This window comes from Homarus americanus, unplaced genomic scaffold, assembly GCF_018991925.1.
Source record: "Homarus americanus isolate GMGI-L3 unplaced genomic scaffold, GMGI_Hamer_2.0 scaffold46807, whole genome shotgun sequence".
In the NCBI taxonomy this organism is placed as follows: Eukaryota; Metazoa; Arthropoda; class Malacostraca; order Decapoda; family Nephropidae; genus Homarus; species Homarus americanus.
Window position 1 is genome coordinate 462,501 of NW_024716620.1, and position 16,413 is coordinate 478,913.

The following is a 16,413-nucleotide window of genomic DNA, read 5'->3' on the forward strand; positions in this document are numbered from 1 at the left end:
TATTATTGAGTTAGGATATCAATCTTACTGTTTTGTTTTATGATTATTACTGATATCATTTGCTATTGTTTTTTAATGTACACTTAGACATGATATTAATGTCTCTCTCTCTCTCTCTCTCTCTCTCCCCACACACTAAAATTCCTCTAATAAAAAGTAACAATTAAGTCATTATATCTGTGAACAATAACATTCCTCCCGTAAAATAATTATGTGAGTAACAATTATATACTTACAATTTGAGGTAAGTAACACCTACTTATAGACACGTGATACTTAAAGTGTCTCTCTCTCTCTCTCTCTCTCTCTCTCTCTCTCTCTCTCTCTCTTCCAGTCTCAATCTCCCTCTATCTCTAGGGTAGGATAGGGTAGGGTAGGGTAGGGTAATATAAACCTCATTACCTTACCCCCATTCACCCATTTTTTACCCATTAATGCAAAAAACAAATCAAGATCCTGACCAAACCTAACCTACAGTAACAGTACCTCACCTCAACCTCACCTCAGCCTCACCTCAGCCTCACCTCACCAAATCTAACCAAACCTAACCAAACCTAACCTAACCTTGGCACAGGAAGGGAGACTCTTGGTGTGTCTAATTCCAGTACGGTTCTCATCGTCCCGAACCGAACGTTTTATGGAATTCCAGGGAGGTGGTGGAGGCCAGGGTGAGGGGTGAGAGGGGTGGGGTGGGGGGGGTGGGGTATTGATCACACGTTCCAGAATTCCAGGCACGTCCATGAAGCCTCCGGATGGCAAGACTGGAACTTTGTGTGTTCCTACTCCTGCTCGCTGAGTTACTTGTGGTGGTGTTGTGGTGGTGGTGGTGTGGTGGTGGTGGTGGTGTGGTAGAGGTGTGTGATAGTGTTGATAGAGATAGTGTGTGGTAGTGATGGTAGTGGTGGTGAGGGTGTGTGGTGGAGGAGGTATTGAAGGTGGTTATGATAGTGGTTGTGGTAGTGGTGGTGGTAGAAGGTAATGGTGTTGGTGGTAGTGGTAGTGGTAGAGGGCGAGATAGGTTGAGGTGTTGTTCTTGTGGTGGTAAGGAGAGAGAGAGAGAGAGAGAGAGAGAGAGAGAGAGAGAGAGAGAGAGAGAGAGAGAGAGAGAGAGAGAGAGAGAGAGAGAGAAATTGAAAAAAACCCCACATATTTGTTCCTTAGTAATTCTCAGTAGTTCTTAAGGTGAGTGAGTCATATCGAATATTTCTCATCCTTGTGTGAGTAATACTGGGATATATCCACGTCTTTCTTATTATTTCACTCTCATTCTAACTCTCTCATTATGTTTCTCAAGCTCTCTTATTCTCTCTCTCGTTCTGTCTCTCATTCTTTCTCTCTGTATCTTCCATTCAGTATGTATGTATGTATGTATGTATGTATGTATGTATGTATGTATGTATGTATGTATGTATGTCGCTGTGTCAGTTACTTAGTCTATCTCAATTGATATCTACTGTTCTCTCTGTCTCTCTTTTAGTTTCTCTGTGTCTTTATCTCTCCTCAGTCTCTCAGTCTTTCTTCCTCTCTCTCTCTCTCTCATTCCGTCTCTTCCTCTCTCCCTCAGTCTCCACCTCTCCCTTAGCCACTCTATTTCCCTCAGTCTCGCCCTCTCCCTCGCCCTCAGTCTCCCCCTCCAGCCACCAGCCTCCAGCAAGACGGTCCCCCAACACAACTGCAGTGGAAGGAAGTTTAGCGCTGAGTCCTCCTGGAGTCTTTGTCCTCTTGGGTCTTTGTTTCATTACTGATTCCAGGACAAGTCTTGGCGAGAGGCGGCGTCCAGGCTTCCAGGAACAAGGGGGTCTGGGAGCACCTTAGGGATTCTAGAGCAAGTCTTGGTAAGTGATGGCTTCCAGGGGTAAGGTCTGGAAGAACTCTGTGGATTCCAGAGCAAGTCTTAACGAGGAGAGGTGACCAGGTTTCCAGGATCAGTGAGTCTGGAAGCATCTTAGGGGTTCCAGAGATAGCTATGGCTAGTGATGGCGGAGTCTAGGTTACCAGGAAATGGGTTCAAGAAGCACCTTAGGGATTATAGAGCAAGTGATGTTTTTCATGTTTCCAGGAGCAGGGGTCTAGACTTACTATAAGGATTACAGAGCCAGACGAGGCGAGAGATGGCGTCCAATGGTTCCAGGAAGTGGATTATGGAAACGTCCTGGTGACTCAACAGTTGGTCTTTGAAAGAAAGAGCAGGCGAGAAGGTTTTCAGGATCAAGCCCTGGAATCCTTCTGAAAATCCTTGAACAAGATACGGTTTCTAGGTTTCCAAGAACAAGATCTGGAAGCATCCTGATGATTCCAAAGAGAGAGAGAAAGTCTTGGTTAGAAAATACTCCCATGTTTCGAGGACTGGATCTTGGACTCGCTGTGGGGGAGTCCAGAGTGAGCCTTAAGGTCAAGCATCATTAAGGTTTCCAGGAACTGGGCCTGAAAGAAGCCAGAGAATTCTAAGACCAAGTTTTGGCTTCTTGCAGATGACACCAAATGTTTTCAAGGAATGTTTTTGCGTGGCGTGGCGTCCAGGGTTCCGTGAAGCCTCCTGGAGTTTAAAATGGAAGTCTTGAAGAGGTGTAACTTCCAGGTTTCTAAGAACTTGGTCTAGAAACACTCAAAGTATTACATAAGTCTTGATGAGCTGCATCTTCCAGGTTTCTAAGAGTGGTTTTGGAAGCCTCCTAGAGATTAAAAAACGACAAGAATTGAGGAAAATGGCTCCAAGTTTCCAGGTTTCCATGGACTGGGAGGTTGGAAACACCCCTTGGGACAGCAGAGCAAGACTTGGCGAAAGGCAGATTCCAGGTTTCCAGGAGCCTAGCACTGGAAGAACCCTGGGGAACTACCGCCACCAAACCTCGGATAACTTCCAGCATTACCGCCTTAACTCCTTGGTCTCTCCTCGTGTTATTTAAGTTATGTATTTCATATAAAAAGTTAATATTTCTCCTGCAGTCTTGAGTGATCATCATACTCGTCATGTAAAGCAAAAAAAAAAAAATGAGAGATATTTTTTTTCTCACCCATTCGCTTATGTTAGAGTGTTGTAATAATTTAACCAATTTCAGTGACATGAGAAACATCTTAGAACCGTAAAATTTAAACGTCTGTGTTGTGTCTGACTAATAATAGCCGCCAAAAAAAATTCTTAATAGCTAAAAATAAAAATACATATAGCCAAAAAAAATCTTGTATATCTTTAAAAGCAGTAGTGTTAAATACCAACCTAATTGATATGCAAGGTTCGTAGATTTCACCTGGAGGAGTGATTACCGAACGGCACAGGTGAGCAATATTACATCTCATGGCCAGGTGTGTAGAAGAAAAGCATATATGTTTTATTTTACCTTGTTATACAGAGCAGCCTTAATACAACACACTTCTCACCCTCGGTATAACGAACCTTCTTGGCTATATAGTCCGTTAGATGGAGGTTTAACATTAAATAGAGGTTTCACTGTTCGTCAGGTTTATAATATTGGTTTATATGTACTCAGCTAAGGTACTTATCACAGGGTAAAGGTTTAATGCAGATAATATCGTGAGTGACAGCTAAAAGCTAATTTGACAGAGAGGTCACAATCGAAAGCTAAAATTAGTCTTTATGTGGTCAAGCAACAGTCCTAAGCTAAACTATTGTCAAAGCTACAGTTATATTTTAAATATAATTCAGAATCAAAAGCTGGAATTATTTTTATATAATTTACACACACACACACACACACACACACACACACACACACACACACACACACACACACACACACACACACACACACACAAACAAATATAAACAAACACACGTCCACACAAACACACATATACAAACAAACACACCCCCACACAAACACACACACATATACAAACAAACACACACATTAAAACAAGCACATACAAAACACACAAACACAACAAACAAACAAACACATGCAAACAAACTTACACAAAAACACAAAAACACAATGAATAAACAATTGAACATAAATAAACACAATAAAAAAATAACAAATAAATAATAACTACAAATCAAAAGAAAACGGAAAAAAAACTATATTTATTTTTTAATTTTAATCCCAAACTCAAATATTTTGCTTCTTCACTCATTTACCTAGACTCTTCACCCCTTCTCCCTTCTCTAAGCTCTGCCTCTCTATTAACAGAAAACTGAACTAATGTCCTTAAAAGATCACAATAAAAGAAATTAGAAAAAAAAATAATAATTCTGACGATAAAAGAAAAGAAGAGATATTGAGGCTAAAATAAGTATTAGTTGTGGTAGTTGTGGTAGTAGTTGTGGTAGTAGTTGTGGTAGTTGGTAGTTATTGGTAGTTGTGGTAGTAGTGGTAGTTGTGGTAGTTGTGGTAGTAGTGGTAGTTGTGGTAGTAGTTGTGGTAGTTGTGGTAGTAGTGGTAGTTGTGGTAGGCTAAGGGCAGAAGTCACGCCAGCCTGTAAGTTGTGGTAGTTGTGGTAGTTGTGGTAGTGGTAGTAGGTAGTAGTGGTAGTAGTGGTAGTTGTGGTAGTTGTGGTAGTTGTGGTAGTAGTGGTAGTTGTGGTGGCTAAAGGCAGAGTCACGCCAGCCTGTAAGTTCTGGTTTGTTGAACTTGACGACCAATAATTTTTACGGTTATATTTTCAGAGTTTTTATTTCAATTTTCTTTCAATTTTTACAACCTAGTTTTTGGAGGTGTGTGTGTGTGTGTGTGTGTGTGTGTGTGTGTGTGTGTGTGTGTGTGTGTGTGTGTGTGTGTGTGTGTGTGTGTGTGTGTGTGTGTGTATGTGTGTGTGTGTACAAGGAAGGAGGAGAATTAAACCCAAACTAGGAAATTAAAACAAAGGATAAAACACCGTCATATCTCTGTCTCATGGTAGGTTAGGGTAGGTTAGGGTAGGTTAGGTTACGTTAGGTTAGTTTAGTATACCACACATACACATACACACACACAGTCATGCAACACTGCCACCGTCAACACCATCATAGAGTCATGTAACGCGTTCTCTCTCTCTCTCTCTCTCTCTCTCTCTCTCTCTCTCTCTCATTGCTGCCTCCACACACCAATACCCTCCCTCTAGGCAGTTTATCACTATCACCAACACCACCATTATTGCTACCATCCACAACCATTCACCACAATCACAACAACTACTAGCATCAACCACCATCTAGCAGAAAGTCATTGATCATTGAGAGAGAGAGAGAGAGAGAGAGAGACCACAACAACCACAACAACCACAACAACCACAACAACCACCCATACATCACAAAGAGATTGAAAATACACCCAAAAAGACATCACCCCCAAGGAGCTACCAGCATCAGTAATTACCACCCACCACAATCACCACAATCACCACAAACAATCATCAACAATCACTAAAAAAACAACAACCAATTCGACTCTAAACCACATAACTGAGACACTAACGAGGTAAATATGACACAACAGAAAACGGAAAATGGTAAAGAAAATGGAAGATGGTTGTACAGTGATCACATGTTTCTCAGGAGACTAATTTTCTCTCAAGTCTTCAGTTCAGTTTAATGTCTTTGTTATTGTGTGTGATAAATGAAGCCAATTACAGTCGCCTCTTACAAGTAAATAGAGATTTCTCACCTGGAAATAGGACTCCTAGTACGAAAAAATAGGTGTGTAAAGAGCGAGAGATGAGGTGTGTGTGTGTGTATGTGTGTATGTGTGTGTGTGTATGTGTGTGTGTGTGTGTGTGTGTGTGTGTGTGTGTATGTGTGTGTGTGTGTGAGGGGCCCCACAAAAATCAGTGGTGGGCCAACTTGGGACCCTCGACACTCCTCTCTTTAATCTCTCAGTGTATAAACTCTGGTGTGTGTGTGTGTGTGTGTGTGTGTGTGTGTGTGTGTGTGTGTGGCCGTTTGTACCCTCAAGCAGCTCCCAAATTTAGGTGGTCCAGAGAGGCCTTACAAGTTATGTATAATATAACCGGAAACTTTGTATACGATATGTGAGGAGTAATAACCTAATCTAACCTATTCTAACCTATTCTAACCTATTCTAACCTATTCTAACCTAATCTAACCTAATCTAACCTAACCTATAACTTCATTAACAGCTATAATGGTTCTTACACTATATCCAGCTATCACAATGGCTACTTAGTAACGTCTATGGTGATATCAGTAAACTTGTACCTGTATTTAATAAGTTGTTTACTAATTATAAGAGGAGGTTGAGGGAGGTGAGGAAGGGAGGTTGAGGGAGGGAGGGTGAGGTTGAGGTGAGGAGGGAGGTTGAGGAGGGAGGGTGAGGTTGAGGAGGTGAGGAGGAGGTTGAGGAGGAAGGAGGTTGAGGAGAGTGAAGGAGCTACAGTGGGGTCAGGGAGGAGGAGAATGGGGTGTAAGGAAGGGAGGGAGTGAGGAGGGAGGGGGAGTGCCAGGAGGGAGGGAGTGCCAAGAGGGCCAGGGTGGTCACTCACAGCTCAGCTAGTGCCAAGTCCCCCAGCCTGGGAATGTGACCGGAATTCCCAATGATCCTCCAGCCCAGACGACAGAGGAGGAGGAGGAGGAGGAAAGGAGAGGAAGAAAACAGGTTGAACCATAAAGGAGGAGGAGGAGGAAGAAATAGGAGGAAGATAGGAATATGAAAAAAAAGGAATGAACGGAAATAGTAGGAGGTCAAAGAAGGGAAGGAGAAGGAGGGAGGAGGAAGGAAGAATGAAAGGAGAAGGAGGAGATAAAAGTAAGGATGTCGGAAAGTTGAGGTGGACAGGGAAGAGGGTGAAGATAGAGGAGGAGGGAGGAGGGGAGGAGGGAGGAGGAGGAGGAGGAGGAGGGAGGAGGAGAAGGAGGAGGAGGGAGGAGGGAGGAGGAGGTGTTTTTACTTCCCTCAATTATTATAACAACAACAAAAATTAAGCTTCGAAAAATTATCTCCATTATCCTCACGATATTGTTGATCCTTTCCCTTCTCCCCCCTCTCTCTCTCTCTCTCTCTCTCTCTCTCTCTCTCTCTCTCTCTCTCTCTCTTCTCTCCCTTTCTCCCCTCTCTCTCTCTCTCTTTCCCCTTCTTCCCTCCCCCCCGTCTCTCTCTCTCTCTCTCTCTCTCTCTCTCTCTCTCTCTCTCTCTCTTCTTCTCTTTCCCTTCTCCTCTCTTATCCCTAGCTTATTTGACCTGAAGTTTAACCACCCTAATAACCCTAACCTAACCTAACCTAACCTAATCCATCCAGGTAACATTGTGGCGATTAATCATCAGGTAATCCTTAATTGCTTTCACCCCACTGTCTTTCTATATCCCGTAAGACAAGACAAGAACTGAGTCATTTATTTATTCAACTCTTAAAACATACAATATATTATAATGTCTCAGATGACGTTTTCTTTAGGATATTATAAACAGGAAGATTACAGAACAAAGTATTGAAGATGGTTAAATGAGCTGTCACTAGGTCTCGTGTTTGTGTTTATGGTCGGTTAGTTTCCATTAATTTTGTTTATAGTCAGGTCAAGCTAGCGTCTCGGATCCCAAACTACCCGTATTTACATAATAAATTTGTATTTGCTTAAAATCACGTTCTGTCTATATTAATATGCATCAGATTACGATCCTTTAGACTTTAATAATGCCGTTCATTGTTACGTTCACTTGGACTTTATATACCGTAGAACAAAGTTACATTCACATCGGGATGAATAAAGAGCAATATACGTTCACCGTTTCTTAATAACTACCAGAGTGCGTTCTTGTATTATCAATGTGCATCGAATCCCCTTCTCTTTGAATGCAATTACACTACATCACGTTTTCTTCAATAAGTGGACAACAGTGTACGTTTTCTGTGGTTTTTTTTTTATGCCGTCACAAGAATATACGTAACATCGACGTCACAATACGAAGCGTCATGAGAGAGAGAGAGAGAGTAACAGTTGTAGCTGGATATCTTTAAACATATGTTGGATGGATATATGAGCAGCAATAGGGGTTGGGTGTAAACGGGATTGCCCAATATGAATCATAGGCCCACTGCAGTTTCCTCCATTCTTATGTTCTTATATACACCTGTCTACCCTTCCACTACGCTGTGATCTGGGCTGCACCCTTCAAAACTTGTGACGGCGGAGGGAGCACAGCGTCTTAAAACTTTATACCCACAGGGAGTAGCCTCATATATAACCACACTGTCACGCTGCCGGATTATAAGACTCAGGGAGAAATGTCTATTCTCGTGTTATTTTTTCTTTTAAGTTTGTGTTTGCGTGAAGTGAGGTGAGATGAGGTGAGGTGGGGTAGGAGGTAGGAAGGTAGGTAGGTAGGGAAGGTAGGTAGGGAGGTAGGTAGGGAGGTAGGTAGTTAAGTAGGTAAGGTTCTGTTAGCGTGTTTAATGTCAAGGCGAAATAAACTGAGGTGCTATTATTAATGTGATCCGAATAAATCCCATTATTTCCACTATGATCGTTTTGATGTTTCTTTCAAACCTGCATTCAATATTTCATTCTTTTCTATCATTTGTTGTTGGTGACCTAAAACAACATCTAGAGGACAATGAATAATTAATGAAATAACTCATATTAATGTCAACAACTACGTCTGATTTTGGCGGAAATAAACCATAGAGCACTGCATAAACGCACTGTCCAGTCACCCTCTTGAACCCACGAACCCTCAAGATTCAGACTCGTGAATCCGAAGCATTTATCAACAGAATAATGTATCTCCCCTGTTTTCTCCAGTTCTTCTGTTTTCTCCCCCACAATGTTCTCTCCCCATTTCTTTCTCTCCACAGTGACGTACTCTATTCCCTGTTCTCTAGCACAAACACACCACAAAATACCAGTACATAATGTTCTCTCTGCCACAATATTGTTCCCTGTTCTTCACCACAATAAGAACACAACACATCAGAGCCCACACCGTAACACCTTCGTCTGTCGAGTCATATCCACCACCACCACCGATCCTTCCCTCACCTACTTGACCTAAAGTCTGTCATCCAATCCCGTGTTTAAATGGCGTATAAATCAGCCAGTTAAGGTCGTAAACGAGGTCATTCACTGGTTGTTGAGCTCGTTTGACTACCTGTTCGAAGGATAGTTAACACGTTGTTTCAAGACCGTTCCGAACTTGTGGTGAACTTTGTCATGATTGGAGCTATTAAAGTCACAGGTTATTAAAGGTGTTATATTTTGGTGATGGTGTAGTGTCCCGTTTTCCCGTTTCTATTCAAATGGTTTATAAATTACCCATTGGACATTTATCTTAATTTATACTTTTTTTTATTAATTCTGTTCTCTCCTCATTTATTCCCCCATTATTGTGTTACCCATTATTACCATTACCGTGTCCCCCCATTACCCATTAATTCCCCATTATTGTGTTCTCCATTATCTAGTTTCCCCTATATTACCCAAACCTCCCCCATTATCTCATCTTACATCACCCAATACCCATTTCCATTCAGCCAGTCCTAAATCGCCGATGACTCATACCCATTATGCCCCCATCAAACCTGTCCTTCATAACCCATTACTATCATAGAGTCCCCCATTTCTCTCCATTACTTATTCACGGTAATAGTCATTGCCATACACACCCATTATTAGGTCCCATTATTCAGTTAAATTAATTACCCATTCCATTAATCACCTGCCATGATAAAGCCCATCAACCTACCCCATTACCCCCATTGACCCACCCCATCACCCCATTGACCCACCGTCACCCCACCACCCCATATGCCTATCCCCATTACCTTGTCAACCCACCTCCATCACACCACAAACCCAGCCCATCACCCCATTAACCCACCCCATCACCCCATTAACCCACCCCATCACCCCATTACCCTCTATACCTATAAACCTATAAAACTCCCCCACCACCACACCCACCACCCCCCATCACCTACAACACCCCCCATCACCTCCAACACCCTTCCTCCCTCCCCACCTATACCTCCCCATGTCTAAACTACCCATGTTATCTCCCAGTCACCACACCTCTTTCCCCACCGTAAATCACCTTATCCTCAACTAGCTAATTACCTCGCACACTCGTTAAGGCGTCGCTCAGAACAGCTATCTGGTGTCCGCCTCGTTACGGGTTACTGGCACGACAAGGAGGAGGTTGTTGCTCAGGTCGTATGAGTTCGATGTCAGGTGAGTACAGGTGATGGAAGGATGATTGATGTTGGCGAGGGAATAATTTTTCTTTTTAGGGAGGTGGGGGGTGGGGGAGGGGTGAGGGGTTAGTGGATAGTCGGGCAGGAGGGTGAGGTAGTGGGATGGAGGGTCGGGTGGGGGAGAGGGAGGGTGAGGTGGAGAGGGAAGGGGTGAGGAATTGAGGTGGAAGAGGGGGTGTCTCTTTCTCTCTCTTTTTTCTCTTTATTATTATTATTATTATTACTAGTAGTAGTAGTAGTGGTAGTAGTAGTAGTAGTAATAGTAGTGGTAGTAGTAGTAGTAGTAGTAGTAGTAAGAACCTGTAGTCTCTATGTTAACTGCTATACCATTAAGCTAAAGTGAACTCATATACTAACATAATATAACAACTTAAACTGACTAAATAATATACCATTATACGAAGAAACACTGAGATAACTAGAGTGATTTGATAACAATATAACACTATAATATATTAAGACAAACCCGCCATAGTGAAATAATAGAGCGCTGCACTATAGTAGATTGATATAGAGCTGCGATGGACAAAAATAGAGCTGTGATAGAGTGATATAGAGCTGTGATAGAGTGATATAGAGCTGTGATAGAGTGATATAGAGCTGTGATAGAGTGATATAGAGCTGTGATAGAGTGATATAGAGCTGTGATAGAGTGATATAGAGCTGTGATAGAGTGATATAGAGCTGTGATAGAGTGATATAGAGCTGTGATAGAGTGATATAGAGCTGTGATAGACTAATATAGAGCTCTGGACAGTAACACGCTATCGCTTCCACTATGAAAGGATTATATTTTTGGATAAAACAATTTCAAAGGATTAAACTCGTGTGGGTCTACCTGCCGAGGTGAGAGAGAGAGAGAGAGAGAGAGAGAGAGAGAGAGAGTGTGTGGGTGAATGAATGAGAGACAAAACGGCAGAGACATACACACACACACACACACACAGATAGACAGACACACAAGCATGTAGACTGACAGAAACAAGCAAGCACAGACAGTCATACAATGGAACACATAGTCACACACAAGCACGCAAAGACAGACAGACAGACAAAGATTTCACACAAACCCTGCAATTCTACGTCAGCATTAGTCCTTATTTGAGTGCGGCTTAATTACTACTACTACTTTTTTTTTCTTTACTTATGGCCTCCATCCTCCCCTTATAGCCACACTTTCGCCGCCATTTTATTACCTTAAAATTAAATAACCTAATACATAAGTAGCTATCCTATCTGTGTTGAGTTAGTTGAGCCGCAGATCTATGCGGCATTCAGTGACTGTAGCCTCATAGTCAATATCTGCAACTGTTCTCGGCTTTGGGGGCCGATGCTCTCGTTCCCCTGAGGCAGAGCAAAGCCGACCTAAGGAGAGAGAAGGACAGTCGACATCTCAACCAGGCTGTAACGTAACTTCTGGGCTGCTGCTTCCGTTCAGATAAAACCTCGGCCAGTCTGGCAAAAGCATCTTGAACTTGGTCCCATCCCATCAGAGGTTGTGAACACTGGAGTGAAGCTGCCTTGATCACCGTTCAGAATTCTCTCCCCATATGCCCTTCTCTTGTCGTTCTCGTTCCTCCTGCGTGCAGCATCGAGAGCTAGGTTACGGTGACATGCGGCCATGGAATCGAAAATCCTTATGTCAAAGAAGGCTCGCTGCTCCCACGTCCAGAATCCTCGAGCACTGACGTCAACACGGGCTTCGTTGGATGTGTTTGAAGTCCTGTGATGGAGATTCTCACCGTCCAGTGGAAGGAGTGTCGATTCTACCCTGACATCATGACAGATTTCCTTCAACATATTTGCTGTGAGATCCCTTACTTCATCATGCCTCATGCATACAAGCCCCTTTCTTGAACTACTACTACACATACACACACACACATACACACAAAATATACACATATACATACACACAAAACGTACATACGCACATACATATAAAGCATATACACATACATGCACACACAAAACATAGAAACATACACACAAAACATACACACACATACACACAGATATACACACAAAATATACACACATACACACAAAAAACACACACAAATACACACAAACATACACAGAGATACACAAAACATACACACATACACACAAAGGCACCCTGCAGGTTCATCACAATAATCCCATTACCTCACGGGGCATTACCTTCCGCTTGATAAAATACCTAACTTTGTCTATGAGTCTTCTTCTTCTTCTTCTTCTTTCTTCTTCTTCTTCTTCTTCTTCTTCTTCTTCTTCTTCTTCTTCTTCTTCTTCTTCTTCTTCTTCTTCTTCTTCTTCTTCTTCCCCTAGAGACTCTGTACCCTTTGATCTATGGGCCCATCCACTTTCCTTTATTTCATCCTGGCACCTTTAGACTCCTCCCAGGCACCCTCTCTTTGGCACCTCCTCCCTGGCACCCCCTCCTAGCACCCCTCCTAACACCTCCTCCTAGGCACCCCCTCCTGGCACCCCTTCCTGGCTTCCATTCCATCTCCCTTCCTCACCTTTACACTTTCTTCTTAGTCAACGTTAACTTTCCTTTTCTTTCTATCTTACTTTCATTCAACGAGACTTTCCCTCTTGACCTGTGGCACCGATTGATTCCTTAGTCCCCATGAGGCTACAGTGCCCCACTTTGAACCCCGTGTGTACTGCTACACCTATGGCACTATCTTTTTGTTAGTTTCTTCTTTCCTCCTTTGATCTAAGTCACTCCTTGTTCTTGACCTCTCTCTCTTTCTCTCTCTCAGTGATTACTACCAGAGAGACAATGGCCCATCATAGGCTCAGTCCCTCCCTCCCTCTTCTTCCCCCTCCCCTCCCTCCTTCTATATCACTTCATCCACTCTTCTTTTCTTTCCCATCACCATCTTCCTCCTCGTCACCCCTCCCCTCCTCTTCCGACCACACCCTTTCCTTCTCTTCCTCCATAATCCCCATTCCCTCCCTCCCCCTTCCTCCCACACCCTCTCCTTTCTCACCCCCATCCTCTCTTCCTCCTCCTTCTCTCTACCCACCAGAAAGAGAGAAATACAAATAAAAAAATAAAACAAAAAGTAAAAGCAAGAGGGTCTTTTGTGTACTCCCCGACGCCATTCAATAAATCCGCAACAAGATCTTCCCTTACACGAACGAGGGCGGAAACACACTCACAAAATACGGATTCTTTAACATTCTTACCGTAATATTTTTGTTTTTCTTTTGTTTTTCTCCTTAGTGTTTATTTACAGTCGAGTCTCAGTGTAATATAGTTGCCATTTTTGTTGTCGTGACGTAAGTGTGTTAGTTGGGTAGTTGGTTTTATTATTAAGAGAAAATGTGGATGATCTGATGATTAGGTTGGCAAGAAGAAGAACAAGAACAAGGAAGAAGAAGAATAAGAACAAGGAAGAAAAAGAATAAGAACAAGGAAGAAGAAGAAGAACAAGGAAGAAGAAGAACAAGAACAAGGAAGAAGAAGAACAAGAACAAGGAAGAAGAATATAAGAAGAAGAAAGAAGAAGAACAAGAACAAGGAAGAAGAAGAATAAGAACAGGGAAGAAGAAGAAGAACAAGAACAACAACAACAACAACAACAACAACAACAAGAACAAGAACAAGAACAACAACACCAACTATTGGAACAACTAGAGGAGGTGGAGGGGGTTGAGGGAGGAGGCGTAGGAGCTCCCTCAGCAGGACCTCTTACTCCCGACAATCACACTCCTGCGGCCAGATAATTGTAAGGCAGTAAGTCAAGCAGGTTAAGACGCTAAACCAATGAACGTCACCCTTGGGAGCCTTAAGTGGGCTACATGCTGCTCTCTTCCACCCCTCCAAACCCCCAACCCCTCGTCCCCACCCCCAATCCGCCCCTCGTCTTCACCCCCAATTCGCCCCCCTATCGTCCTCTTAACCCCCCCATCCTCATCCCTCATTCTCCACCCCCCCCGCCCCTCCCTCTTATTCTGCCATAGTTCATGAGGTTAATAGCGTAAGATGCGTGATTTTGCATATACAGCTCTCATTGACATGCGTTAGGTGACGTGTAGTACCGAGGGCTCATTATAACTCACTAGAATCATAATATTGTTCGTGGTAATTTGGCAGCTTTTTGTCAGCCGAGCACTTACCTAACCTAACCTACCCCAGCCTAACCTAACCTAACCTAACCTAACCTAACCTACCCCAGCCTAACCTAAAATACCCTAACCTAATACAACCTAACTTAACCTTGACTTGACCCATTCTCTGACCTCCTTAACCACTAAGATAACTGCATTACTCGGAACTTATTGATGAATTTAACACAAGCAGACAAGTGTAAGCAGGCACTAGTCGATCCATTGTTTACCATGATGAGATGTATCAAGTGAAACATGCATATGGAGCAAGTAACAAGATCACTAGATGACAAGATGTTGTAACCGCTAGACTAAGGTTAGGATATAAGTACCTCTGGCAGTATGTCCCTCAAGCAGATGTGAACAAAACCAAATGTAAAGTGTGTGGCCAGACATATGGCCACACACTCCAACACTACGTCCTTGACTGTGTGAAGATTGAACCTTTCAGGGACAGGTCCAAGCAGACTGTGTGTGAAATGGCACGACACTTTATCTCTAATGGCAAGATAGCCGACATATTAAGATTGTATCCACTTTTTTACACTCAGTAGCTATATCAGGTCCCATGTATAGAACCAAACACACAATGTGCTTGAATACCTCTCACGTAAATGTGAATAACTAAGTGTGCGGCCAGACACACTGCCTCACACTCAGGCAGTTGTTAATAAGTCATCCACTGTGTACAGAACTAAACAATGTGTATGAAATACTCTGTACCATAATATCCTGACCACTGGGGTTAGTTATACTGACCCTTTGTGAACTCTACTCTGTAATCCTTTTGGGCTACAGCCCACAGGATGAATATGGGGTGCACAATAAACTAGCCACTGTACGTGGCAAAATTAAAATTGATTAACACACACACACACACACACACACACACACACACACACACACACACACACACACACACACACACACACACACACACACACGTTCATCCCACCTTGAATACTGATATTAATATTTTACCTTTACCTGTAAGTAATTAGTAAAGGGTGCTTCATATCTCACATCAGTCAAAGTACCTGAAACAACAATGAAAACAACAACAACAAATACAGCAACAACAACAACAAAAAATGATAACAATAACAACACTATAAATGTGATGGTAATTATCGTAGGTGAATTTCAACCCTTTGAGGACGATACGAGAGAGAGAGAGAGAGAGAGAGAGAGAGAGAGAGAGAGAGAGAGAATAATTAAGATTCAAGGTTTAATGAGGTTAGGTGGTTAGGTTAAGTTAGATTCGGTTAGGTTAGGTGCTCAAGGAGGAGATGGCTGGAGAGTCATAGACCAAGTAGTAGCGAGTCGAGGATGAGGTACATACAACTATTACCTCTTCCTCCTCCTCCTCCTCCTCCTCCTCCTCCTATTCCTCCTCCTCCTCTTACTCCTCCTCCTCTTCCTCCTCCTCTTCCTCTTTCCCTCTTCATCCCTTATCTTCGTCCTCCTTCTCGTTATCCCTCTCTCTTCTTAATCCCTTCCTTCTTCTTTTCCTCCTCTCTTCCCATCCCTCCTCCTCACTCCTCATTCCTTCACTTCCTCCTTCTTCTTCCTCCTCTTCATTCCTTCTCTTCCTCGATCTCCTCCTCATCCCTCCTCCTCCTCCTCGTGGAGGCCACCAGACCATAAATGTTACGAGGCTCGGGGGACCTCCTTAGGCCCAGCTGGAGGCCAGAGGGGGAGGTCGAGAGGGGAGGAGAGGGAAGAGAGGTCGAGAGGGAAGAGGGAGAGGAGAGGAGAGGAGAGGAGAGGAGAGGAGAGGTCGAGGGGAAGAAGGGAGAAACAGTACAGTACATCTTTCAAACATCATCTTGATTAAATAATTACTACTAATTATAAACAAACAAACAAACAAACAAACAAACAAACAAACAAACAAACAAACAAACAAACAAACAGACAAACAAACAGACAAACAAACAAACACAAAGTAACTTATAAGACAGTGAATCTTTTTTTGTCCTACCTTCACTTCCGATATTAATTACCACATACCTGTCTTACTCACCTGTAATTACCTTTTGGAAATATGTCTTCATTAAGTAATTATCACTAAAATGAATTATATTACATAACACTTCTATTGCAATACTGTATTACATTGTCTATTACAGTACTGTATTTTTTTGTATTGTATATTGTATGTTTTTT